At 40.5% G+C, this 14,695-nt stretch overlaps 1 pseudogene; it reads right to left on the bottom strand.

The window, feature by feature from the left end:
- Positions 1–1,691: 1,691 nt before the first annotated feature.
- LOC115694249 (uncharacterized) lies at positions 1,692–4,986 on the bottom strand (annotated as a pseudogene).
- Between the last annotated feature and the right edge of the window lie 9,709 nt (positions 4,987–14,695).

Raw genomic sequence — 14,695 nt, 5'->3', positions numbered from 1 at the left:
AACATAATCAGAATATACTATTCTTATGTTATGAAATCGACAATACTTGCGCTAAAGAATAAAAAAGGAACAGAAAAGGAGCATATAAATATGGTTCTTATTCACATATCTAAAAAGACTTTGTCGTATCTCTTTTGTGGATCAATTTCCATAAACAAATCAAAAGGTAGATTCTAATCATTTAAGTCATGGAGCCAGGAATCTAATGTTGATACGTTATTATTGCATGTAAGAAAGAACACCACGTAAGATACTAGTATAGAAATAGTGTAAGAAGAAGTGTTTGTTTTTCACCGAAATAAAAATACTATTTAACTTTTGTGATTTCATTCATTTGAATGTTCATAGAGTTCAAAGACACAAAAAATTTATCACTATATTATTATTTCACTTAAAACAAGAAAAAATAATTTCCATCAAGTGTCTTTATATACATAAAAGCGTGTACGAGGTTGAATCACGTGGCAAACACGCTCACGTGGGAGCTTTACTCAGTAGTTTACTTTTCATGATCATTCTACCTAATAGTTATATGGGTTATCACAAGTCTATATGTATGGGCATTTGTTCTATTATTATGAGGCAATTGTCTTTTTTTTTTATGGGGGGTGGTAAGCAGGCAACGAGAATTTATCCAATGAAAAAGGGCACGAAACAAACGGGACTGGACCAAGAGGGATTAAAGATTCGATAAAATTTCAACATTACCCCCAAAACTTCAAGAACATGATGAATTACAAATGTGAACATCCGTTACAAGTTTAAGTTGAAGGAATAGAGGAACAGAAATGTTTGATATTTAAATCAAGCAGAAGAGCAAAAGTTCTGGCAAAAAGAGATAGAAGAATCAAAATATAAAAGTGGGATGAGTTACTGCAATATTAGATATACTTATTTCTTTCGATAGGGAAAAAAAAATCATACAGTTCCGTAATCTAAGTTCTCTAGCATACGGTAGGAATCTTACTACATACATGGATTAAGTTATTATAAAAAAGATGAAGCAATGCCAAATTTTTATACAGCAGAAATTAGGTCAAAAACGAAATTATAATAACCCTATTAGGTCAAAAAAATTTGGATATCTCGCTATCTAAAAAAGTAAAAGAAGAATTTGAGACTTTCTATTTCAGTTTCAGGAAATTGGAGTTGGAATATAGTTAATGAATTATTATTAGATCTACCTTTCGATTGCAAAAAAATAATTATCACATTCATAGTTAGATGGTTACCCTGTATAATTCTTCAAGGCCCACCCTGTAAAATCAGCAACTTTCATGAGAGCCTGCTGCCACGCCTCTACATCATCGGAGCTGTGCGGTTCCTCCAAATTCAGTATGGCATCATGATACAACTTCGTGTTCAGTTTCACATCATTAGGTTCCACGTCATAAAAAATGGGTAGTATCACCTTCTTATCCCCATCTTCTTTAGATTTAAAGGTGTTCTCCACCATCCTCTCAAGCTCTTTGAGGCACCAGACACTCGCAGCGTAGTTCTTGGAGAAAATGGGTATGTAAATTTTTGAGTCATCGATCGCTCGTAGAAGGCCGTCTCTAATTGTTTCGCCCTTTCCAAACTCTTCATATTTGGTAAAAACATGAATCCCGGCATCATCCAAGGCATGGTAGAGGGTGTCGGTGAATCCATGAAGAGTGTCGGGATCACTAAAACTGAGGAACACCTGGTGCTCACCACCGGAGTCGATGCCTAATAAATTGTTTATGACTGCTATTCGATCCTTCATTCCAACTAAATCTTTGGTCACTATTCTTCGTTTTATCCAAAGCCTATGCAGAACCTCTTCAACAACCGACTTGCTTAGCTGCCCATCGCTGCCACAAAGTTGAACAGATTCAATTGAGAAAAGGTAACAAACTCATTTCCTTGCATGTTGACAAACCATCTACTAAGTAACCGGGTGGGAAGGTGAGGTCAAAACTTTTTGGAGGGAAAAAGCTTATGATGTAACCGTCAACTAAGTTCAATCTGACTATCTTAAATATTGTTAGAATTTTGGAAGGCTTTTAGATAATGATCAAGTTTGGGATATAAAGCAGCATTCAACCAAGGCGGGACTACCGAGTTAGTGCACCACCGCTTAGGGTATTGTTCCCATTTAAGAAACTTTGATCTTATGAACGAATCTCATAAGGAGAATGAGAAGCTAATGGAGCTGTTATTGAGAGGCACTTGACGGTGCATTCCCCACCGCACATATTGCGAGAGAAACCGGTTTCTCTTTGCTTATTGATTCTATCTCTGCCATCAGTAAGGCAAGCCTAATACCAAGATAAGCAAAGAGAAAGATAAGAGAGAGAATCTTTGCTTATTATTCTCTTCGCTTATTCATTCTTTGCCATCCGTGGTTCTGTTGTGCTTATTCTTATTATTCTTTTTTTGCTTTATCGGTTTCATGTCACACTTTAAATTTTTTTTTCCTATTGTTACAACTAAAATGATAACCAACATGATTTTCACCTAGCGGAAAACAAACTACTTACTCAATTCAGTAAAAAATAAGTCATCTACACATGGACAATTAACAAGAAAATCGTTTCAATTTGTCTAATTCTAAATAACTCTAAATAAGACCAAATTAAAAAAAAAAAAGATGACAAACTTAATCAAGAAAAAAGATTTAGTAGAGTTTCTATTCACTCCTCAAATTTGCTTAATTGTAATGTCTTACCCAACTTATAACTAATAGGAGATTATTTACTTTTAACTTTTCTGCTATCATTTTTTATGTTACTCAAGGCTATGGTTTTTTTGTAATAGTAACACTCTATTTACACAACTTAAATCATCGATAAGTTCAACTCGAGCCAATAGCAATCCAAGTTAACTCAAAAATCATATCATGATCATCTTATGACTAGCCAAACAAGGAAAATCATTTACAAGTTAAAAAGTATATTGAATTTGTTTGATTAAATTTTTTTGCCTCACTTTTTTCTTTTTTACCTGCAACCCACTTTTTCACCATGCTAGACAACTTTTCATTCAAAATAACTAAACTAAGTAAATATTTTGTGTTTTGGGGGTTTTGATCCGCTTTAAGTAAAATCCATTTAGACTCAATCGGGGAATTTCGTTGATGTGAATCTTTATTTTATTATAATTTCTGCATATAATTGTATTTCTCTTGTGAAAATTCAACACGACTCCGACATTTAAAATAATATAACAAATACATACTTAGATCCGTGCAGCACGCATGCACCTTGCCAGTTAAGAAATAGATATTTCCTATCTAATCATTTATCAAAAAGGGTCACTACATTTCTCTGTTTTAATTTTATTCTTTTTTGGTGGTTCAGGAGGCAAGATGGATTCAAGACTCGATAAAAATTCAAAGTTACCCCCAAAACTTCAGGTCGTGATGAATTACAAACTTTAAAGTCCAATTACAAGTTTAAGTTGAACGAATAGAGGAAGAGAAATGTATGTTCTTTCAATTAAGTAGAACAATCAAAATATAAAGGGAAAATTATAAATAAGAGCATGAAGTGTCATCATTTTTTCAAATAAGGGCCTGAAGGGCCATCGTTTTCTCAAATAAGGGCTTAAAGTAGACTTTGTTTTAAATAAGAACTTTAAGTGGCCATGTCAGTCTTAAAGAAGAGCCTGACCTCACCGGCTGAAGGGCATTTTCGTCCTTTACTTTTTTATTCTTTTTCCTTTTTCTTTTTTTTTTCTTTTCCTTTCCATTTCCTTTTTGTTTTATTTTTTCTTTTTTCTTTTTTCCTCTTCCCCCGCTAGCCATCACCGGGCCTTGTCAATGGTTGACAGAGGTCGCTGAACTCAAGCGAAGGCCACCCTCGCTGATGTCGAGCAAGGGTTGCCCTCGCCAGATCTGGCAAGGGTCGCCCTCACCCACCTAACCCAAGCAAGATGACCCTCGCCCGACGCTGGCAAGGGTTGGCCTCGTCGGATCTAGCGAGGAACGCCATCGCCAGCCCAGACGAGGGCCCCTTGCCCTCACAGGCAAGGGCGTTCCTTGCCCGATGCCAGCAAGGGCGGCCCTTGCCTCCGCCGGCCATCGACGAGGCGCGGCGATGGCCTAGGGAGGGAAGAGAAAAAAAAAAAAGAAAAGAAAAGGAAAAGGAAAAGTAAAAAAATATACTTAGAATTTTTTTGACTAAAATACCCATTGTCAAAATAGTCACATATTGGCCGGCCGACCAAAAGTCATTATTTGAGACGATTTGGTCATTTCAAACCCTTATTTGAGATGATTTGGCCAATTCATGTCCTTATATTAAACAATGTTCACTGCATACTCTTATTTGAAAAAATGAAGGTACTCAAAGCCCTTATTTGAAATTTTCCTAAATATAAATGCGTGATCAGTTATTGCAATAATAGATTTACCTATTTCTGTTAACATGGAAAATAACTTTAAAAATGCAACAACGTAAAGTTCCATAATCAAGTTCTCTAGCATATAGTAGAATCTTAACACATACACGGATCAACTTAGTATAAAAATGATGAAGCAAAGCCAAATTTTTATAAAATGAAAATTAGGTCAAAGACAAAACCATAATAATCCTATTAGGTCAGAAAAAATTTGGATATCTCGTGATTTAAAAAATAATAAAAGAAAAATTTGGGACCGTATATTTAGATTTAGGGAAATTGGAATTGGAATATAAGTAATGAATATTTATTAAATCTATCTTCCGGTTAGAAATAACAATTTTCCTATTCACGGTTAGATGATTACCCTGAATGATCCTTTCGCTTCAACCCCTTGCTGGCATCAACTTCCCTGAGAGCCTCTCGCCACCTGTCTACATCCCCGGTGGTGAACTTCTTCTCCTGATTCACCTTCTTTTCCTTCAATTTCAATATGGCATCATGATACAACGGCTTATCCGGCTTGTCCAGCTTGAGATCTTCAGGTTCCACGTCATAAAAGATGGGCAATATCACCTTCTTATTCTCATGTTCTTTAGATTTAGAGATGTTCTCCATCATCTTCGCAAGCTCAATGAGGCACCAGTGACTCGATGCATAGTTTGGAGAGAAGATGGGTATGTAGAGCTTGGAATCATTAATCGCTTGCAGAAGCTTGTTAGCAATTATTTCACCCGGTCGAATCTCAGCGTCATCCATGAAAATGTGAATCCCAGCATTATCTAAGAAGTGGTAGAGGGTGTCGGCGAATCCATGACGGATATCGCACCCCCTAAAATTTAGGAAGACCTAATACTCACCTCCAAATGGAATGTTAGTCCTTTCTGGGTTTGCCATAGGAGCTCGCTTCACACTTCGCAGGGTCACCTCTCTCTCTCTCTTTCGAAAATAGGCACCGAAATACCTTTTCATCTAGCACGGTGTACTGGGTATAGGCAATTTGGAACAAACCGAAGATGTTTTGCGGTTCTCGAGTACAAGTCGGGGACTTTCATATATAGTCATGACGAAGACTTTTAAGACTTGTAGAGGGACCATTGAATTATTACTAATTTTACAAAGACTCGAGATAAATAAATTGACTTAGCTGACCGATAGATCCTAAGAATTTTGGAATATTCGGATCTAATCAGGAGACAGGAAAGATCGGTTCGGACATCAACGACAAAACATGGTGGTTTCCAACCTAGTGAGGTGGCCTTATTTTAATAGTTTTGAAACATTTTCTTCCCAATCATGAAAAGGACATGCTATGGCGGGAGCCAAGGATTACTATTAGAAAAATATTTCACTTCACATATTTGAATGTGACTCCATCGTCATAGAAAACGCGTATAGGAAACTTTGCAGTAGGCGCAGCTTCCAGTTAATAATCAATAAAGTCGATGAATTTAAAAATAATAAGGTGGAGAACTAAGAACACGTAGATATAGAGGTGTACCTGTTTCACACGCCCAAATTCTTTCAAGTTTCTTCCGTTTGCTTTTCACATGGCTCTGGCTATGTAGATGATATCAGTTCTAAGTTCACTTTGGGACCGTTGAGATTGTAGGAGCTGATGGTCAGTTTATAAATGTGACGAAAAGTCTCATCTTTTGAGCTAGCTTTTGGAGTGAGATAAGCCCAAAACCACCCAACACTGATATCAGAGCCTAAGGTTGCCAACAAGTATGGACCCAATAGTTACACGGGAGAGTTATGGGTTATTGTCACTCTGACCCAATGCCCAATGTGTGAGGGGGAGATTATTGAGGTCATCTCACATCGATTGTGAAAAGGCCGGTGGTCAATTTATAAATGTGAGGAAAAATCTCACCCTTTGAATTAGCTTTTGGGGTGAAAGAAGCCCAAGATCACTCAACAAGGACTTCTGAATAAAAATATATGATTCTCAAACATTTAAATTATTTATGATTGTTATGTAGCGATTTCTATAGTTGGAGTCCAATATCGATCATTCACTATATATCTACGTAAATCCATAACATCAAATATTCCTAAAGAATCACCTTTCAATGATGACACGAGACTCTAGATAACTAAAAAATCTTTTTCATATTGCATAGATTGGATTTGCTGCATTCGCCGCAAAAAATGCTCCACCTAAGCATATAATTGCTGTTCACCATGGAGTATATGTTTCGATCTCTTTCGCTTATGACTTGCCCTTTATTATAATTGATTATATCTAACTAATCAAATTTTTCTCATGAAATGTGCCTTTATGTTAAAAAGTAAATAATTGCGGAAATCTTTTAGAACACATATATCCTTGTTCGTAACTATTAGGAGGTGAACACGGTGTGGTTGGTGTGGTTTGGATGTCAAACCAAACCAAACTCCATAAATACGGTGCGAAGAAAAGAGAAACCAAACTAAACCGTTTCATAATCAAGAGACAACCAAGCCAAACCATCTTTTGTCTGTTTGATCCGGTTTAGTAGTTCTTTCTTCTTTCATTTTCTTTTCTCTTCATCTTCCGTAAGTTGATGGAAAAGAAAATTCTACATTGGCAATGGTACATTAATTCACACAACATAAAAATCAAACCTTTTTCCAATAGCCTCCGGCCACTAGGCAAGAGGGTTGTAGCCATTGCCAGCCGCATGCGAGAGCAGCAAGCCCTCACTCACAACTAGGTGAGGGCCACGACCCTCACCATCCTCACTCAAATCTGGACGAGGGCTTGTGGCCCTCACCGGCCACTAGGCAAGGTCCGCGAGCCCTCACCAACCACGAGGCAAGGGTTGAGGCCCTCACCCAGCTTTGAGCGAGTGCTATGAGCTCTCTCCCAAATGTGAGAGAAGGCCGCAACTCTACTAGCGACTAGTGAGGGCTCACAGGCCCTTGCCTAGTGGCTGGTGGGGGTCTCTAGGCCTCAACTGGTAGCTGACAACCACTTGCAAGCCCATTTTCAATGCACTGATGGTGCATAATATAAGAAAAATAATATTTAAAAATGACAAAAAAATTTTACGTGTGGATGTTTAATTTGGGAAAATGACACAAATAGTCCCTGAACTTTGATCCAATGTGCAATTTGGTCCATAAACTTTTAATTTGTTCAATATAGTCCCTGAACTTTAACCTAATGTTTAATTTGGTCCCTGAACTTTTGATTTGTTCAATGTGGTCCCTGAACTTTTAATATGTGTTCAATTTACTCCTTGAACTATTTGAAAATGTTCAATATAGTCCTTCCATTAATTCAAGTGCATGGACTATATTGAACATTTTCATATAGTTCAGGGACTAAATTGAATACATATTAAAAGTTCAGGGACCACATTGAACAAATTAAAAGTTTAGGGACCAAATTGAACATTATGTTAAAGTTCATGGACCAAATTGCACATTAAGTCAAAGTTCAGGGACTATTTGTGTCATTATCCCGTTTAATTTAATCAATACCTAGAACACTTGTTAACGAAATTCTAATAAAAAACATTACGTTTCACATATATGAATTTGACTCTATTTGCCATAAAAAACGTGCATAGGCAACTTCGTAGGAGGTGCAGCAACCATTAGTCAAAAAGTCAATGGATTTTAATAATATTAAGGTGGAGACCAAAGAAGACAGAGATAGAGGCGTAACTTTTCACAAGCACAATTTTTTTCGAGTTTCTTCTTCGTGCTTGTCACATGACTCTAGTTATGTAACAACCTCTGTTCTGAATTCACATTTGATCTTTTGGATTAAAAAAATGATTCTCAAACATTTAAGTCAAATATAATTATTCTATAACTATATCTACGTTGGACATATTTATCATCCCAGTCCAATATTGTAAAATTGCAATATATATATATATATATATATATATATATATATTAAAAGTACATAATATTGAATCGCCTCCCAAATGACACATGGGACTCTAGCTAAAATTTCCGTCATATTGCATTTATTGAATTTGCAGCATTCTCCACAAAAAAAATGCACCACCTAAGTACTGCCTTCGACTAGACCAAAAAAAAAAAGTACTGCCTTAGCATATATTTACCAATTCACCATCGCGTATTCGTTCTGAATTCATGGCCTTAATAACTTGCCTTTTATTAAAATTGATAGCATTTAACTACTCAAATTTTCTAACTTTTCACCCGCCCTTGGTACTGTTCCTTTCGGTACTGTTCAGCTTCTCTCTCGGAAGCTGTCGCCCGTGGAATGCTCATCCAGTGGGATTGCTAGCCTCCTGGTCGATCCAGCCGCTGGATTCCTCTGAAATTCGGTGCCTGGGGTTGCCAGTAAGTACACTTTCTTCTATCAGTTGGGATCCCCGATCTCTTCTCCCTGCTGGACTGTGGAATAGATCTGGGTTTTTTCTGGGTTTCGTCTGGAACTCTTCTGGTGCGGTTGCTGGTCTATGTGATTGAATCACTGGTTTTCCTCTGATATCTGGAGACTAAGGTTGCCAGTAAGTTCTTACTCGGTCCATTGTTTTCCCGTACTCTAATGCTGGGCTAAGGAACGGATTTGAGTTTTGCTGGGTTTTGTCTGGAATCTCTCTGGTGCATTTGCTGGTCTGTGGGTTTTACTCACTGGTTCCTCTGATTCTGGTGCCTGGGGATGCCAGTCCGTTGTGATTTCTGAGCTCCTTTCTCTATTGGGCTGTGAAACAGATTTGGGTTTTTCTGGGTTCGTTCTGGAATTTGTTTCTGGTGCGTGTTACTGTTCTTAGGATTGAATCACTGGCCTTTGGATATCCTTTCGACCTTTACTGTGCGGGGCTCTCTTGGTAAATGGCTATACTCGTATAAGGATATTCATCTGGGTATTCTTGTGTAATGGAGCCTCCGTTGAAGGCCACTGGATCGAAAGCTAAGCAAAGGCAGGGAACAGCTAAGCATTTTTCTACTACTCAAGCCCCTCCTATGGCCAAAGCTGGCACTTCTGAAGATACCCCGCAACCCATGGTTCCTGTGGAACCCGTGAAACTGAAAACCATTGATGCCTCAGCAGAAGTTGAGACATCCATTGCTATGGAAGCACAGCGACATGGAAGGCATGGATGCAGCCGAAGTCGTTTCTCGGCTATCCCACGGATTAATGAGGCACATGAAGAGGGAATCTCATCGGAACACCATGTACATCAAAAGCCAACCTCAAGGCAGAGCTTATCTGCAGGGTTAGCAGCTTCAAAGAATCCCCAGGATCCGAAGCAACTACCAGCCCAACGATCATGGGCTGCTGTAGCCAAATCAGCTGAGAAGGGATATACCGTCTCATACATCCCTCCCATGATTGTGGAAGGCAAACCTATGGTAAAAATCTCTGATGAGATTCTTGAAGACACCAACCCCTAGTGGAAGAAATGTCTAGTGGGCTACTTTGTGGGTAAGAAACTACCCTTCAAGTTGACTGAAAATGCCATAAAAAAATGTCTGGGGAGCACATGTTGTTGATGTCATGGCAAATGCAGATGGCTTCTTTTTCTTTCACATTCTGGATGAATCTATTCGGCAGAAAATCCTCAATGGTGGCCCGATTACCATCTTAAGGGTACCAATGATTTTGCAACAATGGTGCCCCACCTTGAAACTGAGGAAGAATCAACACCAATCTCTGCCGGTGTGGGTAAAACTGAGGGATATACCCTATGCCTTGTGGTTCGCTACTAGTATAAGTGCTGTGGCTAGTGCCATTGGTAAGCCACTGCATGTAGATATCCAAACGGAGCAAATGAGAATGATCTCGTACGCCCGTGTATGTATTGAGATCAAGGCAAGCTAGGATCTTCTTAATTCTATAGAAATCATCTTGAATGGTGAAACATGGACAATTGCAGTAGAATATGAATGGAGACCAGTTTCTTGCAAAGCCTGTGGTACATTAGGGCATAGATGTCCCCCTGCTAGGGTGACACCTACAGACATCAGTGTTAATTCCTCTGCAACTCCTGTTGCCCATAATCCTCCCCTCCCGACGGAAGGAAAATGGGAGACTGTCCGCAAGAAAAATGGTGATCCACAAGCGAGAAACCTTGCTGTAACGAATCCCCCTCATGTGGGTTCTGTCCTTGCTAAACCCATCACCATTCGTGCAGCAACTCAATCCTTTTCTGACCCTATATTCCTACACCAGCCACTTCCGAGGATTCCTCTGACTCAGAAGACTCTCAAGGGATGCTGGCCAGCAAAGCTGGTAGTGATTCTGAGGAGGAGAATTCCTCCCCTGCTCCGCCACTCTCTAGTCTGCGAGCTGGACTGCCCCCAAATGGCGATTCGGGTTTGGGCACTTCTGTTCCTGCTCTTCCAGCCCCCTGCTGTGATAAATCCCAATCCTCAAAGCAGCCCCAAAACTGCTAAAATAGCCCACCCGAAGCCAAGAAAACGGGCAAGCAAGAAAAGGTGACAGGCTCTATCTTCCCCTGTATATATGTTTTTTGGTATCTGGAATATTAGGAGATTAATGGCCCCCATCAAACAAGCTGAAATTAGATCATTTGTCAGATCTAACTCTCTTTCTTGCATTAGTATCATTGAAACAAAAGTTAATATGTCCCTTTTTGAAGAAATATGTACTAGCTAGATTCCAGGTTGGGTATGGACCTCAAATTATAGTTTCTCCCCTCGGGGAAGAATCTGGATTGGGTGGAAACCACATGAGATGGAATTAGCTGTTATCTCAATGTCTTCTCAGGCTATACATGGACATTTGAGTATAAAAGCTTTAAATAAGACTTGTTATTTCTTGGTGATCTATGGCAAACATACTTTTGTCTCTCGGCGGGCTCTCTGGACAGACCTTATCGAATCGAGTTCTCGCTTTGCTAATGCCCCTTGGCTGGTTGTGGGTGACTTCAATGCTATCCGTTATGATTCAGATAGGATAGGCAGTTCTAATGCTTGGATCCCCGCTTTTGAGGAGTTCGGTTTATGCCTAGACCAAGCGGGCCTTGAGGATCTTAGATACGTTGGCCATAGATTTACATGGTCTACATCCTTGACTAGGTCCTGATAAATGAACAATGGGGCAGAGATTTCTCCTTCTCGGAGGCCTCTTTCCTAGCCCCCGGTGTCTCGGATCACACCCCGATGATCGTCAGAATCGTGCCTCCTATTTCCGCTAGGAAGCCCTTCAAGTTCTTTAACTATTGGATGTTTCATCCATCTTATTCAGCATTGATCACTCAGGTGTGGGAAACCCGGATATTTGGTTCACTCATGTTTGTGCTATGTCAGAAATTGAAGCTTCTCAAAAGGCGCCTGAAACAACTGAACAGGGAAGCTTTTTCTGAGATATCCTCTCACACCGCTCAAGCCAGGTTAGCTCTCGCTTCCACTCAAGATGCTCTTGTGGCTGACCCTTTTAATCCGGTTTTGGCGAGTCTTGAAAAAGACCAGCTCCTGGATTTCTCGCATCTCAGAATCTAAGAGGAATCCTTCTTTAAACAAAAGTCGAAAATCAAATGGTTGAAGGAAGGAGATCATAATACGAAGTACTTTCACCACTTCGTTAACAAGAGACACCTCCACAATCGGATCCTTTCTGTATCGGATGATGATGGTGTTATCCTTAATGACCCGAGTTTGGTCCAGCACCATATTCTATCTTACTTCGAGAATTTACTGGCTGCTAATTCCTCCACCATCCTACCTACTGTTGCGGGTTTACAGGCAGTAATTGAGCAAGCCCTAAATGACGATCAGGCCTGGTTTCTGGTTAGAGATGTCACTGACATTGAGATTCACAACTCCATGTTCTCTCTGGCGAAGGGCAAGGCTCCGGGCCCTGATGGCTTTAATGTGGATTTCTTTAAATCATCCTGATATACAGTAGGCCCCTCAGTCATTTTGGCTATAAAGGACTTCTTCCAATCTAGCTCCTTGCTTAAGGAGACAAATACTACCATCCTTACGCTAGTGCCAAAGGTCCCCAATGCCTCAGCTATGAGCGATTTTCGACCAATTGCATGCTGCAACACGGTCTATAAATGCATCACCAAGATTTTGGCAAACAGAATTGCCTTTGTTTTACCGTCTCTTATAAGTCCGTCCCAAAATGCCTTTGTTAAGGGGCGGAGAATTGGGGATAATATCCTCCTGGTTCAAGAACTGTTTACTGGATTTCACCATGAGCCGTACCTGTCCAAGTGTGCAATCAAGGTAGACTTCCAAAAAGCTTATGACACTCTTGATTGGGGATTCCTTCAAATGGTTTTACAAACCTTTGGCTTCCATCTGACATTTGTCAAGCTTATCATGGAATGTGTTATATCTCCTAAGTTCTCGATTGCCATTAATGGTGAACTTCATGGATTCTTTGCTAGTGGTAGAGGTATTCGTCAAGGAGACCCTATGTCCCCCTACCTTTTCACCCTAGTCATGGAAATTTTCACGGGCATCCTCAATGCTCGGTCACGGCATCCTGGTTTTAAGTTTTTTTGGCGGTGCAAAGCTAGTGGCCTAACTCACCTGTTTTTTGCTAATGATGTACTCCTGTTCACGGAGGCTAATGTGGCTTCCACCAACCTTATCAAGGAAGGACTTGATTTATTCTCGTCCTGGTCTGGGTTAGAGCCGAACCTGAACAAAAGTGAGATTTTCCTCTCAGGTGGATCTACGGAACTACACAATTCTATTCTGGAATCCTTCGGCTTCCTTGAAGGTACACTCCCCTTCCGATATCTTAGGGTATCGGTTATAGCATCTAGACTTAGCAAGGCCGATTGCTGCTCATTGGTGAACTCTATAACTGCTAGAGCACGCTCATGGTCTCAACGATTTCTGTCCTTTACAGGCCGCCTCCAACTCATTAAGTCGGTCCTTCATGCCATCCATGTTCATTGGGCAAGTGTTTTCTGTTTGCCTATATTTGTCCTCTCTAGAATAGAGCAAGTTCTAAGACAATTCCTCTGGAAAGGACCGGACTTAGGTATTGGGGGTGCCAAAGTCCCTTGAAATGTAGTGTGCCTCCCGATGGAAGAAGGCGGTCTGGGCATTCGTAGATTGGCTGAATGTAACCGAGCAGCAATGCTCAAACACATATGATTTCTATTCACAGATAAAGAATCCCTATGGTGCAAATGGATTCACTCCAATTTCCTCAAGCGTACAAATTTTTGGGTTGTACCCAAACCGACATTTTGCTAGTGGGGAAGGATCACCAAAAATCTCGCGGCACTGTTCACGCGAGCTGAAATGCTCTCTACTGGGTTTCTCGCGGGTACTGTTCACCCGACGGATTTTTGCTGATTCCGGCGGATTCCAACGGCCGTTTGAGCTGATTTTTGGAGGCAAGGTCCCCTGGACTCTCCTCTTTCTCCCCTCCAAAAGGGCTCATTTTCCCTTTCAGTATAGAGGCTGGGCCATCGGTTCTGATCGGTCACCTGGTGCGGGTTCCTTTTCCTGAGAAATCCGACCACACTGAGTGCATTCTGCTGGATTGTTCTCTTGGAGGTCGGCATCCCCTCTTGTAGGTACCCTCTTTTCGTTTTCCCTCCTTCTGTCGTGGGGCTGGAGTTTGGGATTGGTGGACGCATTAATGCTGGGAAGGAGACCTACTATTGCAATTCCCTGTTCTGGCTTTTATGTTGCTATTAGGTTGACTGGTTGGTGAAATTGGTGTGGTAGCTTGCTATACTTCGACCCTATAGAGGAGAATATAAGAACCCAATCGCCTGGTCCCTCCCCTGTTGCTGAGTCTCAATCGGAGGTGAATGTTCCTACTGTTATCACCAAGGCAGTAGAACCCAAAGGAAAATCTACCTCTCTTATTCATGAGGTTGAACTTCCTACTGGCCCTAGACTCTTCCTGAAAGGTAACTCTAGCCGCAGCCGGAGTAGGGGTCGATCGAAGAATAGGAGTCGTTCTCATAGGAGTGCCCATAATGCTGGACCTTCAATTCGTTCTGTTTCCAAGTCAAATCCAGATGGGAAAACAATTGAGGTGGGACAGAACTCTAGTCGTTCTCAAGGCCAACCCATCCGTGCACCCGTAACTAGAACGTGGGCAAATGTGGCGAAGGTATTGACTAAAGGTTACAACCTAGCTTTTGTTCCTCCGCTGGAGGAGGATGGTGAAGTGATAGTGGATATTACACCAAAGGTAGTTGCTGATGAGAATCCACTCTGGCTGGAATGCATTGTTGGGCACTATATTGGGAAGAAAATTCCCTTCAAGTTAACTGAAGAAGCCTTTAAGAAAGCATGGGGAGAGCATATAGTTGATGTTAAACTACATGAAAATGGGTTCTATTTCTTTAGAGTTCCGAATGCTGACTTCCGCAGGAGGATTATTGATATGGGACCGGTTTCTATTTTC

Source organism: Syzygium oleosum, unplaced genomic scaffold (genome assembly GCF_021117445.2).
Source record: "Syzygium oleosum isolate NSW1041296 unplaced genomic scaffold, Sole_v2.1 Sole_v2.06, whole genome shotgun sequence".
Lineage (NCBI taxonomy): Eukaryota > Viridiplantae > Streptophyta > Magnoliopsida > Myrtales > Myrtaceae > Syzygium > Syzygium oleosum.
Note: the sequence above shows the minus strand (reverse complement) of the source record. Positions and strands in the feature narration are given on the sequence as shown.